Source organism: Lactuca serriola, chromosome 4, assembly GCF_051521515.1.
Source record: "Lactuca serriola cultivar US96UC23 chromosome 4, Lser_US96UC23_V15, whole genome shotgun sequence".
In the NCBI taxonomy this organism is placed as follows: domain Eukaryota; kingdom Viridiplantae; phylum Streptophyta; class Magnoliopsida; order Asterales; family Asteraceae; genus Lactuca; species Lactuca serriola.
Genome location: NC_136411.1, coordinates 349,812,937 through 349,818,936, shown reverse-complemented (window position 1 = coordinate 349,818,936; position 6,000 = coordinate 349,812,937).

Genomic DNA, 6,000 nt, shown 5'->3' with positions numbered 1-6,000 from the left:
TTCATTTTGACGCTTATTTTTATTCTTAATTAAATTAAGACACACAATTAAGCACATAACACATAATACTCAAATAATACACTTCTATTATTTCAAAACGAGTTACAAAGGTTAACCTGGACTACTATATCAATATTAATGACGAGCCCGAAAATACAAGCGTTACACTATGAGATGGATCTCTGATATCGAGGGATGCTTTTACACATACTCGTGCCCAGAGCATTTGAGAGTTCGGTTCGCGCTGAACCAGCTTCGCTTGGACGCGAAGGACTGGTGGAAGTTTGTGACAACCAATTTTACTCTTGCAGAGCATACTGTAGTGACATGGGAGAGGTTTACGTTGTTGTTCCGAGATGAGTATGTTCCCCGGTGGAGAGGGATCAGTTGGCCTAGGAGTTTCTGTCTCTCAAGCAGAAGACAGAATCAGTGACAGAGATTACGAGGATGTTTCACGAGAGGGCGTTGTTCTGCCTTGAGCACGTGTCTACTAAGAAGGCACGCATGAGCCGGTATTTGAGCATTCTGAGGAAGGATATTCCAGAGTTCGTGGCGAACTCGTCTTATCGGACATTTTCCGAGCTTCAGGCAAATGCCGGGAGGAGGGAGATTGAGCTGGAGACTCAGGTCAGGGAGGAGGCGGAGTCTCAGGGGAGAGACCGGAGACCAGCGTAGTTGCAGTCGTCGGCGAAGCGAACTAAGCCCGCTGATTCGAGATTAGGAGGCCAGAAGGGCCGCACTTGTGACAAGTGCGGAAAGAGTCATGAGGGATCTTGTCGGGTGGGGATTTGCTACAAATGTGGAAAAGACGGGCACGTGGCGAAGGATTGCCCCAAGGGGTTTACAGTTTGCTTTCATTACAACCAGATCGGCCATCGGAAAGCCGAGTGCCCTCAGCTTGTTTAGGGATCAGCCTAGGGTTCCACTCCTGTTGCTTTGCGTGCTAATGATAGTCGGCCGGTGAAGGTTGAGGCTCCGAGGGCTCGTGGGAGAGCTTTTCAGCTGACAGTGGAGGAGGTCCGCACAGCACCTGATGTCGTGGCTGGTACGTATTTCCTTATTTATTTTATTTTGAGATTTATTGTGCTTATTTTGTGTTGTATTTAGGTACATTTCTAGTGAGTTCTATACCTGCTTTGGTGTTATTTGACTCGGGTGCTAGTTGATCCTTCGTGTATTTAGCTTTTAGTCGTCACATCAGTATCCGACGTGAGGCGTTGAGTCGGCCTCTGAGGGTTTCCATAGCCGACGAGGATGTGGGTTTTGCTACTGACGTATTTCGAAGATGTGTACTGGAGATATTTGGTGTCGAGTTCCCAATAGATCTGGTGCCGATAACGATGGGTGATGTATATGTCATCGTGTGCATGGATTGGTTTAGTTGTTTTGGAGTTGTGATCGACTGCGAGCATCAGTTGGTGACTATACGAGATCCTAGTGGGGGAGTGCTTACAGTGTATGGCGAGTGTACCAGATATGGATCAGCTTTCTGCTCTGCTGCCAGGGCGAGGCAGAGTTTACATCAGGGTTGTATGGGCTTCTTGGCGTACGTGACGGATACGCGGGTCGTTTCAGAGAGGCCGAGTTCTATCTCCGAGGTTCCGATAGTGTGCGAGTTCCCGGATGTTTTTCCCAAGGAGTTGCCAGGTGTGCCTCCAGAGAGGCAGGTGGAGTTCCAGATTGATTTAGTTATGGGCGCGACGCCTATTGCCAAGGCACCTGATCGCCTTGCGCCACCAGAGATGCAGGAGTTATCCTCACAGCTCCAGGAGCTGTTGGGGAAGGATTTCATCAGACCGAGTAGCTCGCTGTGGGGAGCACCTATCCTTTTTGTTAAGAAGAAGGATGGTTCACACCGGATGTGCATCGATTACCGGGAGTTGAACAAGCTGACGGTCAAGAACCGTTATCCACTACCGAGGATCGACGATTTGTTCGATCAGTTGCAGGGGGCCTCTTGGTTTTCCAAGATTGATTTGAGGTCTGGATATCATCAGATGAGAGTTTGCGAGGAGGATATCCAGAAGACGGCCTTCATAACTCGTTATAGGCATTACGAGTTTGTGGTGATGCCTTTCGGACTCACCAACGTATCGGCAACGTTCATGGATCTCAAGAACCAGGTGTGCTGGCCCATGTTGGATCGGTCGATGATCGTGTTCATTGACGACATTCTGGTATACTTGAGGTCTAGAGAGCAACACGATGAGCATCTTGGAGAGATTCTTGGAGTATTGAGGGCGGAGAGGTTTTTTGCCAAATTCTCCAAATGTGATTTCTGGTTACGAGAGGTACAATTCCTGGGGTACCTCTTTAATCAGAATGGGATATTGGTTGACCCGACCAAGATTGAGGCAGTTATGAGATGGGAGGTGTCGAGATCCTCGTCCGAGATCAGGAGTTTTCTGGGTTTGGCCAGCTACTATCGGAGATTCATCAGAGATTTCTTCAAGATTGTTGTTCCTCTTACCAGATTGACCCGGAAGGGTGTTAATTTTGCTTGGGGGCCCGAGCAGCAGGCCTCATATGAGACTCTTCGCCAGAGATTATGCGAAGCCCCGGTGTTAGCCTTTCCCGAGGGAGTGGAGGACTTTGTAGTCTACTGTGATGCATCTATATCGGGATTGGGTGCGGTGTTGATGCAGAGGGGGAATGTGATAACTTATGCATCGAGGCAGTTAAAGCCTCATGAGACGAGGTATCCAACCCACGATTTGAAGTTGGGGGCGGCGGTGTTCGCCCTCAAGATCTAGCGCCACTATCTGTATGTAGTCTGGTGTACCATATGCACGGACCACAAGAGTCTGAAGTACCTCATGGATCATCCCAACCTGAATATGAGACAGAGGAGGTGGTTGGATGTAGTGAAAGACTACGACCGCGAGATATTATATCACCCCGACAAGGCTAATGTGGTAGCCGATGCCTTGAACCGCAGAGCAGAGAGTGCTCCGATTCGAGACGTGTATATGAGGATGACGGTGATGACTCCAATCCTAGATACCATCCGAGAGGCTCAGGTGGAGGCTGTGAGGCCCGAGAACCTCAAGAGAGAGCGAGTGATCAGATAGGTTTTCGAGTTTGAGACGGATAGTCGGGGGCTTATGACTTTCCGTGGGCGGATTTGGGTGCCCTATACAGGTGGAGCTTGGCGTATACTGATGGAGGAGGCAGATAGGCCGAGATTCTTGATCCATCCAGGAGCCACTAAGATGTATTTAGATTTGAAGAGAGATTATTGGTGGCCCTGTATGAAGAGGGACGTGACATGGGTAGTTGAGAGGTGCCTGACCTGTAGCCGGGTTAAGGCAGAGCACCAACATCCACATGGCCCGTTACAGCCTCTAGAGATTCCCCAGTGGAAGTGGGAGCAGATTTCCATGGATTTTATCACCAAATTACAGAGGACCACGCAGGGTGTCGACGCGATATGGGTGATTGTGGACCGGTTGACAAAGAAGGCTCACTTTCTTGCTATCAGTGAGAGCTCTTCTGCAGAGAGATTGGTCGAGATTTATGTGAGAGAGGTGATAGCACGACATGGGGTGCCGACTTTGATAGTGTCAGATCGGGATGTGTGTTTTACTTCCAGGTTCTGGAAGAGGTTTCATGAGGAGTTGGGTACCCGATTGCACTTCTGTAGCACATATCACCCACAGACTGATGGGCAGAATGAGAGAACGATTCAGACGTTGGAGGACATGTTGCGAGCATGTGTTATGGACTTCGGAGGAAGGTGGGACACCTATTTGCCCTTGGCTGAGTTTTCTTATAACAACAGCCACCATTCCAGTATTAGTATGCCTCCCTTTGAGCTCTTATATCGGACTGCCATCTGTTAGGGAGAGGTAGGGCAGAGAGTGATGGGTGGCACAGAGATAGTGCTCAAAACGAATGAGCAGATTCAGCAGGTCAGACAGAGGTTACTGACAACTTAGAGTCGCCAGAAGATTTATGCAGACCGGCGACGATCCGAGCTTGAGTTCCAAGTAGGAGATTTTGTCCTCCTGAAGGTATCCCCATGGAAAGGGGTGATACGATTTAGGAAGCGGGGAAAATTGGGTCTCAGATATTTTGGTCCTTTTAGAGTGACTGCCAGAGTGGGGAAGGTAGCTTATCGGTTGGAGCTACCTGCAGAGTTGAGCCAGATACATAACACCTTCCATGTGTCTCAATTGAGGAAGTGTGTAGCCGATGAGACGACAGTGGTACCATTAGAGGACATTCAGATTGATGCAAGTCTGAATTACATCGAGAGGCTGATAGCGATCTTAGATAGGAAGGTGAAGGTCTTGAGGAATAAAGAGGTGCCCTTGGTTCAGGTCCAATGGCAACATCGGAAGGGGTCCAAGTGGACTTAGGAGCCGGAGTCCGAGATGCGCGAGCAGTACCCAGAGTTATTCCAGGAGATGACTTCGAGGGCAAAGTTTGATTCTAGTGGGGGAGAATTGTAACATCCCTAGATTATGTATACCTCATCAACCCTTGTTCTTTCGGTAATTGTCAAGTTTGACCCTTTATTTGAGAAAACATGGTAAATGAGTACGCGGGGCGTACGTGTGTGTATGCTCAGCGTACTCATGTGCGTGTTTTTGACACGGAAGCCACCTACTACACTGGCGTACCAGAGAGTACGTTGGGCGTACTAGGCCCATAGTGAAAACCCTAATTTAGGGTGTGTCCTTATTTAAAGGACATGATGGCCTCATTTCTGGCCACCATTCCCAGACATCAACCATCTCAAACCCTAATTTCTCGTCCCTTGAGCTTGTGTGTCCATTTGTGAGCTTTTAAGTGTTCTTGTGGTTTCTTTGGAGTGAAGAAGCAGCTTTGAAGTGGAAGGAGTGGGAGTCCAGGCTTTGGATCTGAGCTTATTTGTGGTTGGAGCTTCAGATAGAGGTATAAAGCTCAAAGCTTTCTCAACCTTTTGATTTGTGCATCATTTTAGTTCATTGTAGGGTTTTGGTCCCAAAGTTGGATGCTTTATGAGATATTGAGGTCCAGAGTTTATTATCGGCTCCTTTGAGCGTTTTTAGTGGTGTAGAGTCATAAAAATCGAGGCTTGGACATTTAAACCAACCAATGCATGAGATATGAGCATTCTTGAGAATAGAGAGTGAGACTTTTGGTGTTTGTGACTTTATCAGCCATGCAAAGGCTTAAAGTTATAGACTTTATGGAGTATGAGCCTTTAGGGAGTCCAAATCTGAGATTTGAGCTAAAGTCTTAACGGATTAAGACCAAATGAGTAGGAAGAGCAAAACTGGGACGTACACTGAGTGTAATCCCAGTACGTGTAACGTAGGGTTGAGAATCCCCGATGCATGCATGGCGATGGAGTACGCCCAACATAGAGGGCTGGTACACGCGACGTACGTGCTGCCGTTGACTTTTAGTTGACTTTTAGGGTTTGGTCAATTTGTGGACTATTAAGGTCTTGGAAGGGTAAAATGGTCTTTTATCCTTCTGTGAGTTTGGAGAAGGGTTAGTCTAGCTTCTTTGAGAGCCGTTATTAATTAGAAATAATTATCGTATGTGTTAGGCGGAGGCTAGACCGGTGATTTGAGTTCGAGGTTATTCAATTTCTTACGAGGTGAGTCTTCTCACCATACTTACCTTAAGTGGTAATTTTGTGTGACTGGAGGGTCTATGTGCTTATATTGAGTATTGTGATATCCTGCATTATGTCTATGTGATTTATGTTGTGTATTATTCTAAGCTTGTTGAGTTAGGACCGGAGGGTCCACCCGAGTTGTGGGACCGGAGGGTCCCACTAAGACACATTGACCGGAGGGTCTTATTTGAGTATAGCAATAAGAGGCTAATGAGATATGTGCGGTATTTTGGGAAACTCACTAAACTTCGTGTTTACCGTGTTGGGTGTCATGTGTTTCAGATACTTCTCAGGATCACGGGAAGGCACCGGCTTGATTGTACACATACGAGTTGAAGATATGTTTTGGAGGATCCTGGATTGTGTTTTAAACAATTAATGAACAT